The following is a 17,534-nucleotide window of genomic DNA, read 5'->3' on the forward strand; positions in this document are numbered from 1 at the left end:
TATTAGATGTCTTGTTCTAACTGTTTTTTTCTTGACCCACATACAGATTTCTTAGGAGACAGGTAAGGTGGTCTGGTATTCCCATCTCTTTAAGAATTTTCCATGGTTTGTTGTGATCCACACAAAGGCTTTAGTGTAGTCAATGAAGCAGAAGTAGATGTTTTTCTGGAACTCCCTTGCTTTCTCCATGATTCAACGATCCTGTTTTTTTGGTATGGTTGCGAGGAAAATATCATTCTTTATCAGGTTGCTTTTAAAGTCTTTTTGTCTTTTGTGATCTGCAATTTCACTACAATGTATCTTTGTGGGTTTCTTTTTATTTATCTTGTTTATTATATATTGGCTTCCTTTACTGATACTTCTGAATTTATGTATCTCATCAATTTTGGAAATTTCTTGATCATTTTCTCTCCAAAGATTGCAGTTCCTCCATTCTATTTTCTTCTTTAGGATTCTAAATGGATGTATTTTAAAGTTTTTCATTTTATTCTCTATAACTTTCGATCTCTATATTAATTTTTATCTTCTTTTTTCTCTGTATGGGATCCTAGATATTCTTTCAGATATATCTTCCAGTTTACCAATTCTCTTTTCACTTACATTTAATCTGCAGTCTAAACCATCTATTTTCTTTTTCAACAATTACATTTTTTATGCCCAAAAGTTCTTTTTATTTTCATTTTTTCAAGTTGGCAGAATATTTTTGATAATCCCTTAACAATTACTTGTTCTGTGAAAGCATGTTTAATTATTTGAACAATTTATATATAGAAATGTTATATTCTGTATCTGACAATTTCCAAAATGTGAATTCGTTAGGGACTGGAATCTATTTGTAGTTACTGATGACTTGCAATAATGGTGTCTTCTTTACATGTGTCTGGGATTCCCTGGTGGCTCAGAGGTTAAAGCGTCTGCCCGCAATGCGGGAGGCCTGTGTTCGATTCCTGGGTCAGGAAGATCCCCTGGAGAAGGAAATGGCAACCCACTCCAGTATTTTCGCCTGGAGAATCCCATGGATGGAGGAGCCTGGTGGGCTACAGTCCACGGGGTCGCAAAGAGTTGGACACGACTGAGCGACTTCACTTCACTTACATGTGTATTTTCTGATTTTGGTTTTGAACCCATATTTGCTTTCTTTTAGTCTGGATTTTTTGGTAATACAATGGGGATAGTTTTCTTAAGAGAACATTTATTTGTGATTGTGCTAGGAAACAGGGAGACCATTGAGCTGGAACATTTCAGTTTCCTTTGAGAAGATCAGCTTAATGTGGGATTCTCAAGTTCAACTCTTATAGTAGCTTCTAGCCCAAGACAGTCCAGCTATCACAGTTCTAATATTGGCTTGTGCCTTTAGGCCAATCTACTTTTCCCTTCTTAATACTGTGGATCATTCTGCACTCTTGAAATTTATTTTTGGAGAGAGTATCCTGAAAAATTACCTTTTTTTCCTTACAACTATAGACACGCAATAAAGGATGGCTTATCAGGATCTACTTGTTTTTTGGTGGGATGCCCTCTCAGAATATTAGGTCCTCTTACTTCCAGAAAAGGAAATTTGAAGACTTTTTTTCTTAAGTGTCTGTTTAATAAGATTAAAAAAAATTACAACTAGATCTTCAGCTGAGTTAAAAAAAGGTAATTCAGAGAACAAAACCTATCTTATTCACCATGATTAAGCAGTGTTCCTCATAGCCCCAGTTTTATGATCTTCCCATTCACTTTATCTTGCATATGGAATGCAAACTTGCCATGGAGGGTCAGATTTAGAATGTTCAAATGAGCAAGTATCTTTTAACACAAACACAAGTTATGTATACAATTTGGCAGATTGAAGATTACATAGAGAAAAGACTTGGAGTTTCTTACAAAGCAAATAGAAGCATGAGAACTGAATAAAGGCCAATGAGCTCCATCTCTCTAAAAAGTTAAATAAAAAAGCAAAGAGATCAACAACTTGGCATTAATGAGATTGACAGGATTTAAAATTTTACAACATTTTTCTCTTAAATCTTCATACACACCCAGAGCATGCGTTTGCTTCAGTTGTGTCCAGCTGCTTGTGACCCCATGGACTGTAGCCTGCTAGGCTGCTCTGTCTATGGGATTCTCCAGGCAAGAATACTACAGTGGGTTGCCATGTCCTCCTCCAGGGGACCTTCCCAACCCAGGGATCAAACTACTGTCTCCTGTGTCTCCTGCACTGAAGATGGATTCTTTACTGCTGAGCCACCAGGGAAGCCCATATCCAAAGCAGTCAAAGTTTTTTTCCTGTGAATACAGCAGTGTGTAAATTTGACTATTTTAAAGTTTTGCAGGTATCTCTGAATTGTATACTTAAAGTTGAAAATGTGCTGTGTAAGGTAGAACACCACTGATACATCAACTATAGTCTTCTTATGAACAATAATCGTCGTGAAATCAACAGCTTGAAATACCAGCTATATTTTTCTACAACATACAATGTATTCTTTGACGTATGTGTATCTCAATCCAGAAAATACTATTTTAAGGTAAGAAGAAGCTGTGAGTAGCAGACTGAAGGGATATTACTTTCTGAAATTGCACCATGGAGTCTTATGGAGGGCACGGCAAACTGGTCTGGACTGGTTGAATCTCTAGGTGAGACTGATTTTCAGGTGCTATTTGTTGACAAATAAACACGTGTGGTCATGCAGAGGCTTGATCCTCATTCACATTTTATTTAAAAAAATGTTATTGTTTATTTTTGGCTGTGCTGGGTCTTCATTGCTGTTTGGGTTTTTCTCTGGTTGTGGCGAGTAGGGGCTACTCTCTAGTTGCAGTGCTTGGGTTTCTCATTACAGTGGCTTCTCTTGTTGTGGAACACAGGCTGCAGGGCACATGGGCTTCAACAGCTGTGGCACGTGAGCTCAGCAGTTGTGGCTCACCGGCTTAGTTGCACTGTGGCACGTGGGCTCTTCCCAGACGAGGGATTGAACCCAAGTCTCCTGCATTGACAGGCAGATTCTTTATCACTGAGCCACCAGGGAAGCCCCCTTGTTCACATTTTAAAGTGTCTCTTCAGTTCTCATAAAATGAACTTTATGTTTACTTCCCATCTCTGGGTCTTAGTTAGTTTCCTAGTATACCAAAGACGCAAGACCAAGTGTTCTCTAAGGTTTCTCCTAGCACTATCAGTCTGGTGTAATATATGAAGGTAGGGTATATTTTAGTTTTCATCACAGCCTACTCTCACCACCACATTAAACAGTGTACAGTAGAAAAAGGGAGGCTATTAGCCACAGACAAGAAATCCAGATAAGAAAAATTAAAAAAAGGTATTTAAACTGGAATGGAAGAGATAATACTGTCACTATTTGCAGATGACATGATGCTCTATATAGAGAACTCTAAAGTCACTACACAAAAACTATTAGAACTAACAAATGAATTCAACAAAGTAGCAAAATACGAGATTAATATACAGAAATATGTTGCATTTCTTAACAATGAAATGTCAGAACAAAATCCCATTAACTATCATGCCAAAGGACTTCCCTGGTGGTGCTGTGGATGGGAATCTGCTTGCCACCACAGGGGACACAGGTTTGATCTCTGGTCAGGGAAGATTCCACATGCCTCAGAGCAGCTAAGCCTGTGTGCCACAACAATTGAGACTGCGCTCTAGAGCCTGTGAGCTGCAACTACTGCAGCCCATGAGCCTAGAGCCTGTGCTCCACAACAAGAGAAGCCATTGCAATGAGAAGCCTGTGCACAGCAACAAAGACCCAATGCAACCAAAAAAAAAAAGAGTGTAAAATTAAAAAAAAACAAACATACCCCAGCCACATAGGAATCAACTTAATCAAGGTGAAAGACCTATACATTGAAAACCACAAAACATTGATAAAGGAAGTTGATAACTCAAGGAAATGGAAAGACACTCCATGCTGTTGTTTTGGAAGAAATACCATTGTTAAAATGACCTTACTGCCCAAAACAATCTACAGATTTAATGTGAATCCTATCAAAATACCCTTGACGTTTTTCACAGAACTAGTACAAATAATCCTAAAATCTATATGTAACCATAAAAGACTCAGAATTGCCAAAGTAATTCTGAGGAAAAAGAACAAAGCTGGAAGTATAACTCTTTCAGACCTCAGACAATACTGCAAAGTGACAGTACTCAAAGCAGCATGGTATTGGCACAAAAACAGGCACATAGATCAACGAAACAGAATAAAAAGCCCAGAAATAAACTCACACACCTATTGTCAATTAATCTTCAACAAAGGAGGCAAAGGTGTACAATGGAGAAAAGACAGTCTCTTCAACACATGGCATTGGGAAAGCTGGACAGCTATGTACAAATCAATGAAATTAGGACAGTCCCTCATACTGTATACAAAAATAAATTCAAAATGGTTTAAAGACCAAAATATAAGACATGACACCATAAAATTCCAAGAAGAGAACATAGACAATACTTTCTTGGACATAAATCGTATCAATATATTCTTAGGTCAGCCTCCCAAGGCAAAAGAATTAAAAACAAAAATAAACAAAAGGGACCTAATCAAACTTAAAATCTTTTGCACATAAAAGGAAACCATCAACAAAACTAAAAGATGATCTACAGAGTGGGAGAAAATATTTGTAAATGAAGTGACTGACAAGGGATTAATATCCAAAATATACAAACAGCTCATACGACTCAATTAAAAAACAAGCAAACAAACAAACCACAAATAACCCAATCAAAATATGGGCAGAAGACCTAAATAGACATTTGCCCCAAGAAGACGTAGTGAAAGTGAAAGCCTCTCAGTAGTGTCCACCTCTTTGCAACCTCATGGACTATACAGTCCATGGAATTCTCCAGGCCAGAATACTGGAATGGGTAGCTTTTCCCTTCTCCAGGGATCTTCCCAATCCGGGGATTGAACCCAGGTCTTCCACATTGCAGGCAGATTCTTTACCAACTGAGACATGAGGAAAGCCCAAAGAAGATTTACAGATGGACAATATGAAAAGATGGACAACATGAAAAGATGCTTAACATCTCTAATTATTAGAGAAATGCAAATCATAATCATAATGAGGTATTACCTCACACCAGTTAGAATGGCTATCATTAAAAAGTCTACAAATAATAAATGCTGGAGAGGGTGGAGAAAAGGGAACTCTCTTACACTGTTGTTCGAAGTATAAATTGGTACAGCCACTAAGGAAAAAAGTATGGAAATTCCTTTAAAAACTAAAACTAGAGCTAATATATGGTCCTCCAATCCCACTCCTGGGCGTAAATCCAGAAAAGACAAAAGTTCTAATTTGAAAAGATAATGCACCCAATGTTCATAGCAGCACTACTTACAATAGCCAAGATATGGAAACAACTTAAATGCCCAGCAACTGTTGATTGGTTTAAGAAGATGTTGTGTGTGTGTGTGTGTGTGTGTGTGTGTGTGTGTGTGTGTGTGTATATATATATGGGCTTCCCTGGTGGCTCAGAGGTTAAAGCGTCTGCCTGGAATGCAGGAGACCCAGGTTCGATCCCTGGGTCGGGAAGATCCCCTGGAGATGGAAATGGCAACCCACTCCAGTACTCTTGCCTGGAGAATCTCATGGAGGGAGGAGCCTGGTAGGCTATAGTCCATGGATTCGCAAAGAGTCAGACATGACTGAGCGACTTCACTTTCACTTTCATATATACACACAACATGGGATATTACTCGGCCATAAAAAGGAATGAAATAATGTCATTTGCAACAACATGGATGGACCTAGAGATTATCATACTAAGTGAAGTAAGTCAGACAGAGAAAGACAAATAATATGTGACATCACTTATATGTGGAATAAAAAATAATACAAATGAATCTATATACAAAACAGAAATAAACTCATAGGCATAGAAAACGAACTTATAGTTACCAAAGAGGAAGTGGGAGGGAAAAATTAGGAACATGAGATTAACAGATACAAACTGTTAAATTAAAAGTAGATAAGCAACAAAGATTTACTGTATAGACAGGGAGTTATATTCAGTATATTGTAATAACCTAGCTGAAATTCCAGTACTTTGGCCACCTCATGAGAAGAGTTGACTCATTGGAAAAGACTCTGATGCTGGGAGGGATTGGGGACAGGAGGAGAAGAGGACGACAGAGGATGAGACGGCTGGATGGCATCACTGACTCGATGGACGTGAGTCTGAGTGCACTCCGGGAGTTGATGATGGACAGGGAGGCCTGGCGTGCTGCGGTTCATGGGGTCACAAAGAGTTGGACACGACTGAGTGACTGAACTGAACTGAACTGAATTGGACTGATAACGGAAAATAATCTGAAAAAAAGCAACTGAATTACTTTACTGTATACCTGAAACTAAACTAATACAATATTGCAAATCAACTATATTTCAATTAAAGAAAAAGATAAAAGGAAGACAGTTTCCTCCATGATGGGCCTCAACAGGCTCTCAACAAAATTTTTTTTCCTTAAATAACTTAATCTATAGATTATTTCATGAAAAAATATCTTGATTCAAACAACTTTGTTACTTTATCTGTTATTCCTTCTTAGAGAACATTGAGTGACCTCCTTCATACAGCAATGATAATGCTGGTGATTTCATTAATTCACCTTTAATGTGAAGACAGTACCTGGGAAGATAAAGCAGAAAAATGGAAAGAAACTAACATTTTGGTGACACTATTGGAGCCCCTGGATCAACCCTTGCTTAAAGCTTGAACTGGAATTTTCAGTTACATGAGCCAATGCATCGCCTTTATTGTATAAGACAGATGTGGATTTTGTTTACTTGCAGTTAAAAGCATCCTAATGATAACATTTCTATTTAGAGTATAGCTTGAACATATGACTTCTAGCCAATAAGTGTTCCAAGAAGTTGTGTCTGACACTTTGTGACCCTCTTGACTGTAGCCCTCCAGACTCCTCTGTTCATGGGATTCTCCAGGCAAGAATACAGGAGTGGGTTGCCATGCCCTTCTCCAGGGGATCTTCCCTACCCAGGAATTGAACCCATGTCTCTTATGTCTCCTGCATTGGCAGGTGGGTTCTTTACCACTAGTGCCACCTGGAAGGCCCCTTTTAATTTATTATCACATAAATAAAAATGGAGTTTATTATTTGTAAACAGTAAACACACTATTTTGCTTTTGAGATGAAAACAAAGACTGAAATGCATTAAATAAATTCAGTGACAATTAACCAATGGCTAGAAGTGTTATATATCAATAAGACAGGTTTCAGCTCCTAGGACACAGAGTGATTAACTTCTTTTTTGCATCCTGCTCACTCATCACATCACCCTTCCTTCTGAGCCAACACTTGGCCACAGTCTCCCTCTGTGGCAGCCACTGCCAATTTCTGAGACCTGGGACATAAGATAACACCTATTTGTGCTCCTTGTCATTTCATTCTATCTGCTCCTAAATGTCAGAATGGGGACTAACACGGCTATTGGTTTTGCAAGAAAATAAAAGCAAAGCTTTTGAAAGAGAGACAAAAGGATTCATTCACTCTTTTCAACAAGTATTTATGATTCATGGAAGAAAAGGAGTGAGACTAAACTCACAGATTTTAACAGTAAAGTAACATCTGCCCTCATGTGTGCCGAAGTGAAGAACTACAAGGTTTCCAAGTCAGCTGCTGCTGCTGCTGCTGCTGCTGCTGCTGCTGCTGCTAAGTCGCTTCAGTCGTGTCCGACTCTGTGCGACCCATAGACGGCAGCCCACCAGGCTCCCCCGTCCCTGGGATTCTCCAGGCAAGAACACTGGAGTGGGTTTCCATTTCCTTCTCCAATGCGTGAAAGTGAAAAGTGAAAGTGAAGTCGCTCAGTCGTGTCCGACTCTTAGCGACCTCATGGATTGCAGCCTACCAGGCTCCTCCGTCCATGGGATTTTCCAGGCAAGAGTACTGGAGCGGGTTGCCATTGCCTTCTCCGTCCAAGTCAGCAGCAATCACAAACTCACTAGTGAGAGAAATTGTAGTGCTCACCTCCTTCCACAGAGGGGCACTCCAAGCTCATCACTGAAAATGCCCGCAGGGTCGCTTCTGTGAGCCGTTGGAGACTAAGTGCTTCTCATCTCTCCATACGAAGGGATTATTGAGTAAAATTAAAAGTACATTTAGCAGGGCTCTTTAAGAATGATGCGAAGCTATTTTAACATCAACCCCTATGGTTCCAGCAACTTCTTCTAGATTAATTCATGTTTAAAAAAATTAACAGAAATGTATAAAGTTTGAGAACAAATTGGACTTCAGATCTGTTTGGGTCTCCATTACACACAGACGACATAATCATACAAAATAAAGAATACACTGCGGGCAAAATATTTCTCATTCAAAGCTTTATCATGGTTTATCAGAAAACTAGAGTCAGCTCTACCTCAAACACTCATGCCTTCATCAGAATGGGCAGTACAGAATTCAAAAATACATCTTGGATAAACAGAATTTTAGATATATATGAGTCTCAACACTTATTCATTATCTTTGTCCCTGTGTCTGGGAGAAAAATCTTTCAGTATTTCCAAAGGCTTGATAGCATTTCCAAATCAGCAGTGGATGAAGGTGAGACCGTGTAGCTTTGGTGAATCAAATACGAATGTATAGGATGGGCCTTAAAGTTTGTTTCTCACATTACAAAATGAAACCATCAAAGGGGAGACTCTTGTCTTCCCCAGTATATTAAAAAAGACTGAGGACCAAGTCCTGGAAGGCTGGCGTCAACGCCGCCAGGCGTGCCGACTCCCTTCTGAGTCCGGGAGCGCCGCCGAGGGAGCCGTCGCGTTTCCGCTGGTGAGTGGCGCTCCGAGCGCTCCCACCGCTCGTCCGGGCAAACGGAAAGGGCTAATTGGCTTGCAGCTGAACAACACATTTAAAAGGCTGCATAAAAAGCCCAGAAGAGCAGCAGCCCAGATTGTGGAGCCGGCAGGGCTGCGGGCTTTGAGGGCTCCTGGGGCGAAAGGGGAAGGGGCGGCGCGCCCGGCCTCGGACAGATGGATCCCGGGCTCCCGCGGCCCGCGCGCTGGGGGCGACCGCACCATCTTCCCACTCGGTTTAAGTTTATTCTGGGCCGCCGGGAGCTGGAACAGGAAATGTTCAGTCTTTCATGTCCGCTGGCCGGCTGCAGTTTTGCACCTCCCGACGAGCGCTGATGAGTTGGTTGATTCTGCTGCGTTTGAAGTTCACCATTTATTATTAAAGAGAAGTGGCAGTGATTAGTTCGGAGTTCTGAGCGAGCTAAATAAATATTTACCAAATAACAAGGTTCAGCCCTACAAGAAACGGCTCGAATAGGTTTCTGAAATCCCTGCGAGGTCCCGAAGTGCCGCCCCCAGGCAGGAAGTGGAGTCGCGCGCTTCCCTTTGGGGGTGTGCCATCTGCAGACTGCGCGGCGTTGGGGACCATTGTGAGTCAGGGCTAAACGGAGAAAATCCCGGTCCTGAGTCCCAAGTCGGTGGTCTGTGGTTTTAAATGGTGCTATAGGCTGTGTTTCTTGTATAAAGGCAGAGGTGACTGTCAAACTAAACTTTGAACTTTCCTTTCAAAACAATTTAAATAATGCAGCATTTTATTGCTCAGACAACTAAGAGGGTTGATTTGTATTGCTTCTAACATTAGGATTTTCTTAGCCTCTGTATGTTCCAAAAAAGATTCAAATTGTGAACACTGAAAAGAGTATATTTAGACGGTTTATTTGGCAAACAAGATGGCATCCTTATAAGATGGCTCAAAAGGATTTATGTTGGTTATTTTAAAAACCTTTTTTCCTTAATATTAGACTAAGACTTTAACTTTAGAAAATGTAGAATATGGATATATTTGTGCATCGATATTATGCTATCGGTATTCCAGTTTTGTATGATTTTTTTTCAGCCACACTTTTTTTGTGAGAATTTTCTAATGACATAAAAAATTTCCAGAAAACTTTACCAATCCTTGAACATTAAGGTGGATCCTAGAATAGCACAATTAACATAGTTACACATAAGTCTGTTTGCATCTTTCTGATTATTCCCTTTGGAAAAATGCCCAGGTATGGAATTAGAAAGACAAGCATGTGAAAAAATTTAAACTACTTAGTGTATCTTGCTGAATTTATAGAATGTAAATTGAAGGAATTAATAGGTAAGACACCATTTTAATTTGAATTTCTTTGATTATGAATTGGGTTTAATATATTATGAGTTCTTTCAAAACAGGGCCAGTTTTTGCTCATCAATCAGTTTGGTGTCTTGGGTAATACCAGGTACATATTTGGTACTCAATAAATATTTGTTGATTGATTAAGGAAAAGATGAATAAATGTTAGCAGGACATTTGAATTTCTTGTTGTGTCAGTTGCTTTTTTCATATTGTTCAGTTATCGATTATTGTGAGTTGTCTTTTTCTAATTAATTTAAACTGTGTTTTACATAAGAATTTAATATTTTGTCACTTATGTGGCAAATCATATGTGTCCTCTCCAAATCAAAAGTGTATTTGTGTGTGAGTACTTTTTGATTTCCAGAAGTTAAAAAAATAATTCTGTAAGTATTTTTAAACACTTTGTCACATACATAAATTAATCAGCTATAGCTGTGCAGTCTAAGATTTGACACAGTTTTATATATTTTAGACATAAAATATGTTTACCAAGTTGTTCCTTGGAATTTTTTTTTAGGACATAATATGTCAAGTAAAAAGGCATTGCAATTTTAGTCTTAGTCTGACAAACACTAGGCTCAAGACCTGTTGTCATACCAGAGAAGATCTGCCAAGTCCTTAGTTCCCAAAGAACTAATAAACGCTTCTTGTTGCTCTTCCATTTGCCCTTTTCTTTTCTTGTACATTATTATTAATGAATAGAAAAAGGACCTTAGTTTCTTAAGTGGTTTTCTGCAGATATCTCATTCTAAATGAACATGTAATCCCCTTTGGTATCCCACCTGGTTGTGGTTGAAATGACAGAGTGTTAGGGACCATAGGATGGAAGCGGGGTGCAATTATTCTCAGTAGTGACAGTTTAAAACTTCGGGAGTATGGATACTTAATGGAGAGAGACATTAAGCCTTAGATTTCTTTTCTTTGCTAAGTAAGCATTCCTAGAAATAAAAGCATGACACAGGAGCCAAAAACTTATCTAAGGCAAACAGTACAGCATTTAAGTCACAAAATGTGACGATATTGCATATTGTATGTATTTTTGTAGAGTTAGGCTTGAGAGTTAGAGAGGGAAAGGAGCTCACTTGGAGCATATTTCTTTTCCTTGTTGTAGCAACACCAGGTTGGGTTACCTGTAGCTCTGCTTCATTTTGTCCTTACTCTAGACATAGAACGGGCTCTATCTGGGACACTGCTGCCCTGAACTAGAAAAACCTCTGTGAACCCAATACCAGTCTTCTATTCAAGTGATACACACCACGTGGGATTGTTCAAAAATAGCTATTCAATTCAATAAGCATTTAGCACATGCTTTCTGGGTTACTCTGACTTTTTAGATGCTGAGGGATATAGGCTTTAGTGGGAAAGAGTGAAGGAGAGTTAACCTGATCAGATTCTGAGCAGTTTACCACTATCTTGTCTTTCAAGGCCGGTTGAATTCTTAGAGTCTTCTTGGAAAACTTTATAGTCAACACTAACATGCTCCTTTCTGTCTGCCTTCCATTCAGAAATATTTATTGAAGCCAAGTATGTGTGGTGAGTAACAACACAGGCTTGGTTTGTATTTTCGTTCAGTTGATTTTCTAGTAGGAGGAAATAAGCAATAAATAAGGACACAAGTACATATGACAGTTTCAGACGGTGAAAAGCACTGTGAAGAAAATGCATGTCAGAGAGTGTGGCGAGTGGGATGAGTGGCTGGCTTATGCTGCATGGTTAGGGAAGGCTTTTTCAGTGGGCAACACAGGATCTAAGGGCCTACGGAAAACCAGCAGCCAGCTGTGTCAGGGGAGGGACTGGTCAGTACAAAGGCCCAAAGGTAGGTAAGAGCTTGGATGACTGAGGAATAGAAAGAAAACCAGTCGGTCTGAGGCTAGTGAAAGTGAAGATGTGTGGTAGGAGATGGGGTCTCAGAAGTTGGCAGGTCTCGGACATCTAAGCCTTTGTGAGGACTGCACTTTTTCTTTTTTTCCTGGTAAGTGAAATAGGAAGCTATGACAAGACTTTCAGTTTCACAGTACGAGCTCTGATTTAGGTTTTTAAGCAATCATTCAGATTGCTATATGCTGTATGGTGAATGGATAGAGAGTAGTGAGAAGTGAAGGCAGAGGGACCAACTGAGAATTTGGCACTTGCTCATTTTCAAACTAACATTCTGAGGGGTTCCCCAGTGCTTTACAAGCTCCTTTTGGACAAGAACATGCTACTTCTCTTCTTTCTATTCCCTGTCTTCCTTTCTCTTTTGTCTGTTACTCCTAGAGGCTCTAACAGTGTTAGCAACATAATGGGCTCAGTTAACACTTACAGTGATCTGGATAACTTTTCTGCGAATTATTGCCATAACTTTTTGGATGTAGAATTGGCCCAGTGCATTTGCCATTTGCTTTGAATGTGTGGAATCAAGTGACTTCAGCTCCTTGGAAGAAGGTAACTGCATAATGAGGATGTGGTGTTTTCTTTTTTTCTTCAGTTCTATTGAGGTGTTTTGTTGTTTAGTCTCTAAGTTGTGTCCAACTCTTTTGCGACCCCGTGGACTGTAGCCCACCAGGCTCCTCTGTCCATGGAATTCTCCAGACGAGAATACTGGTGTGGGTTGCCATTTCCTTCTCCAAGGATCATCCTGACCCATGGATCAAACCTGTGTCTCCTGCATTGGCAGGTGGGTTCTTTACCACTGAGCCACCAGGGAAGCCCCCTATTGAGGTATAATTAACAAAAAAGATTGTAATGTAGAGTATACATGGTGAATTGATGGAGATACACATTGTGAAAGGATTCCAACCTCACATATATATTTATCTTTTCTTTTTTTGGTGAGAACACTTAAATTCTACTCTCTTCACAAATTTTAATTATGTAATACCGTATTATTAACTGTAGACACCATGTTATACATTTGTTCCTCAGACCTTAATCATCTTTAAACTGAAATTTTGTACACTTTGATCAGACTCTATTTCCCCAACACCCCAGACCCTGGAAATCATCATTAACTCTATGTTTCTATGCATTTAACTTAAAAAATCACATATAAATGATATTGTGCAGTATTATCTTTCTCTGTTTGGCTTATTTCACTTAGCATAAAGTCCTCCAAGTTCATCCTTGTTGTTATGTATGGAGGATTTTCTTCTTTGTGTAAGACTGAATAATATTTTTTCAATCCATTTTCTATATCCATTCATTCATCAATGGGTACATAGGCTATTCTCAATAATACTGCGATGAACATGTGCCGGGAGCCAGCGTGAGAAACTCTGCCCATGGCATAGGTCATGAGGACGGAGGCTTCGGCATACGCAAAGGTGGGATCGAGCCTCAGGAAACCCCCTGTTCCTGAGCATCTACCCCCAAACCAGAGTCTACCTACTTTACTGTTTCATGCTCTCACCTACACCTCTGACTCTATGGGGGGCTGTTCCTCATCAGTTCTCTCAGAGAAGGTGTAAACTTGCAGCTCCAGTCAATAAAAATTCCTGGGCGTGACAAGGGTGTCTCAGGTCAAACCTCTCTGCTGGCAGACTAGTTTGTGTGACAGGATTATCCATACTCCTGCCACTACGCACATGATTATTTACTACCTCTCAACCATAAACAGCACAGAGAGTTTGGAGTATTTTGAAAATCTTAATTTGCATAGGGCTTTTCTCATTGTTGAGTCAATGATTGCCGCCAGGCCTCCATATCCTTAGGCACCTGGGAATATATTAATCAATGTATTTGGAATATAGAAAAGGAAATATAGTAGTTTTTGATGTTAGCAATACTAGACTTTTTGAGTTAATGAATTTTCTCTTCTGTTATAGATCACTGTACTTTGTTATAAATCACTGTGTCCTTGCTATGTAAAAATGTAACTTTATCACTATCTTAAGTCTAAATAGATCTGAAGGAACATTGGTGAAGGGTTTTCATTTGTTGGGCTGATGTTTGCTGCTAAATCTCCATATTCCCTGCCCTTATAATGAATATAACTAGCATATAGGAGAAATAAGTATTAACCTTTAAGATTAATCATGTTAGTAAGAGTAAAGTCGCTCAGTCGTGTCCAACTCTTTTTGCGACCTCATAGACTGTAGCCTATCAGGCTCCTCTGTCCATGGGATTTTCCAGGCAAGAGTGCTGGAGTCGATTGCCATTTCCTTCTCCAGGGGATCTTCCCAACCCAGGAATTGATCCCGGGTCTCCCGTATTGCAGGCAGACGCTTTACCGTCTGAGCCACCAGAGAATTATTAATCATGTTAACCTTAGGTTAAATAAATTCCTTTCTTAGTTGTAACCCACTACACCCTCACCCTATAGGAATGCAACTTTATCTGGTACCTTCAGAGGGTGGTGCCTGGTTTAAGAAAAAACACCCTTGGAAAAAATAAGTTTTTTGGTTATCAAAAAGAAAGGATCATAAAATGTCAGCAGGCCTCATGGCCAGAAGATGATGTAAAACCCCTAACACCTTTTTTTTTACATTTACAAGGGTCAGGTCTGCTGACCCCTGTGTGACTCTGTATTCATCCCTATGTATAACAAAAGATACATACGCAAATCTAAAAAATAAAGAAATCGGATCAGTTTCTGGAAAGACTGATTCCCCTGTGTCGTTTCTTTCTTGCTCCCCGTTTTTCTGGCTGAATTCCCATCTGGAGCGTGGGTGCTCGCCACGTCTACTTACTTGCCCCGGCTTTTAAGTTCCATGAGAGAAGGAGCCCAAGGAGGGGCACCTTCCGATATTCAAGTGGCACCAGTGGCCCAACGTAGATGGTGCAAACTCCTTGTCTTGGAGTTTTATTGGTATCCCATGTAAACCAAGTTATTCAGCCTCTTTTTCTCCACTAATATTTCCTACTACACTATCCATTTCTAATCTCTCTCTATATCTGTAATTAAGTAAGTTTTTTCTAGGACGCTGACTCCGTCCCCGCTTTGAATTACCCTGGATCCACTGGGGCTGGACCCTAGCAAACATGGAAGTACAGACACCTTTTCTAGATGGTGATTTTATTTCCTCTGGATATATATGCAGAAATGGAATTGATGGATCATATGGTAGTTCTAGTTTTAGTTTCCTGAGGAACCTTCATGGAAGCTGTACCAACTTTACATTTCCACCAAGTATGTACAGAAGTTTCCCTTTCTTCATATCCTTGCCAGCTTTTATCTCTTATCTTTTTATTTATTTAAAATTTTAATTAATTTTGGCTGCCCTGGGTCTTTGTTGCTGCATCTGGGCTTCAGTAGTTGAGGTGCACGGGCTTAGTTGCTCTGCAGCATGTGGAATCTTCCTGGAACAGGGCTCAAATCCATGTCCCCTGGATTGGACTACCAGGGAAGTCTGTCTTCTCTTTTTAATAACAGATATCACCTTGCATCCTAATATGTATGAGGTGATATCTCCTTGTGCTTTTGACTTATATTTTGATGATAATTAGTGATGAGCTTCTTTTCACTTCCTACTTGATCATGGTGTATGACCCTTTCAAAGTACTACTGAATTTGGTTTGCTAATATTTTGCTGAGGATTTTTGCATATGTGTTCATAAGGGCCATTGGCCTATAATTTTCTTTTCTTAACAGTGTCTTTCCCTGGTTTTTGATAGCAGACTAATACTGTTTTTGTAAAATGAGACTGAGAAATATTCCCTTCTCTTCTGTTTTCTTGGAAGAGTTTGGGAAGGGTTGGTATTGATTCTTCTTAAAATGTTTTGTAGAATTCACTAGTGCAGTCATCTGCTTTTTTATGTGTTGGAGAAGGTTTTGAACACTGATTCAATCCATTAGTAATTGGTCATTTCAGAGTTTCTGTTTCTTCATGAGTCAGTTGTGGTAGGTTTTATGTATTTAGGAATTTATTCACTTTCTAGGTTAGCTAATTGTTGACATATAATTGTTTATTGTAGCTTCTTATGATCCTTACTGTTTCTGTGTTATTAGTTGTAATGTTGTAATATCTTCTGTCTCATTTCAATTTTATCTATTTGAGTCTTTTTTTCTGCTTTTCTTAGTCTAGCTACACTATGTCTATTTCATTTATCTTGTCAAAGAACTTGATCTTAGTTTCAAGGATTTTTTCCTCTAGTCTTTTTAGCCTCTTCTTCATTTATTTCTACTTTGATCTTTGCCATTTCCTTTCCTCTACTAACTTTGGGTTAGTTTGTTCTTTTTCAGTTTTTGAGGTGTAAAGTTAAGTTGTTTGTTTGAGATCTTTATTTTTTCTTAGTATGGGAATTTATTGCTATAAACGTCCCTCTTAAAACTGCTTTTGCTACACCCTTTAAGTTTTGGTATGTTATTTGCTTCCATATTCATTTGTCTTAAGATGTTTCCTAATTTTTCTTTTGATTTCTTCTTTGTTCTGTTAGTTGCTCAGGAGCATGTTGTTTAATCTTTACATATTTGTGAATTTTTCAGTTTTTTCTTTTAATTGATTTCCAGTTTTGTACCATTGTGGTCGGAAAAGATGCTTGATATGATTTCAATCTTCTTAAATATATTAACACATATTTTGTGTTCTAACACATGATCTATCCTGGAAAATGTTCCATGTGCACTTGAGAAGAATGTGTATTCTGTTGCGGTTAGATGGAATGTTCTACATAAGTCTGTTAGCTTAGTGTGTAAGTCCAGTGTTTCCTCACTGATATTCCATCTGGGTAATCCATCCATTGATGAAAATGGGGTATTGAAGTTCCCTATATTATTGTATCACTGTCTATTTCTCCTTTCAGATCTGTTAAATATTTGCTTTATATATTTAGGTGCTTTGATAGACCTAAATGTACATTATACATTATTTATAATTGTTATATCTTCTGATGAATTGGTTCTTTTATAATTATATAGTGATCTTCTTTGCTTCTTGTTACAGTTTTTCGTTTAAAGTGTATTTTGTCAGACGTAAACTCCAATACTTTGGCCACCTCATGCAAAGAGTTGACTCATTGGAAAAGACTCTGATGCTGGGAGGGATTGGGGGCAGGAGGAGAAGGGGACGACAGAGGATGAGATGGCTGGATGGCATCACTGACTCGATGGATGTGAGTCTGAGTGAACTCTGGGAGTTGGTGATGGACAGGGAGGCCTGGCGTGCTGCAATTCCTGGGGTCGCAAAGAGTCGGACATGACTAAGCGACTGAACTAACTAACTAACTAACTAACTAACTAAAGGTAACTAACCCTCCTCTCTTTCTATTTTTATTTACATGGAATATATTTTTCCATCCCTTCACTTTCAGTCTCTGTGTGTCTATAAAGCAGAAGTGAATCTTTTGTAGGCAGGGTATAGTTGGATTTAAAAAAAAATTTCATTCAGCTACTCTTTGTTTTTTGATTGGAGAATCTAGTCTATTTAGATTTAAAAAATTTTTATTTATATATTATTTAATTTTATTGAGGCATAATTG

General features: G+C 39.0%; 1 non-coding gene across 1 annotated transcript; it reads left to right on the plus strand.

Moving 5' to 3' along the window:
* The first annotated feature begins 5,460 nt into the window (after nt 1-5,460).
* Nucleotides 5,461-5,532, plus strand: TRNAS-GGA (transfer RNA serine (anticodon GGA)). Its single transcript has one exon. It is a non-coding gene; the product is annotated as a tRNA-Ser (tRNA).
* The last annotated feature ends 12,002 nt before the right edge of the window (nt 5,533-17,534 follow it).

This window comes from Capricornis sumatraensis, chromosome 1, assembly GCF_032405125.1.
Source record: "Capricornis sumatraensis isolate serow.1 chromosome 1, serow.2, whole genome shotgun sequence".
Classification (NCBI taxonomy): domain Eukaryota; kingdom Metazoa; phylum Chordata; class Mammalia; order Artiodactyla; family Bovidae; genus Capricornis; species Capricornis sumatraensis.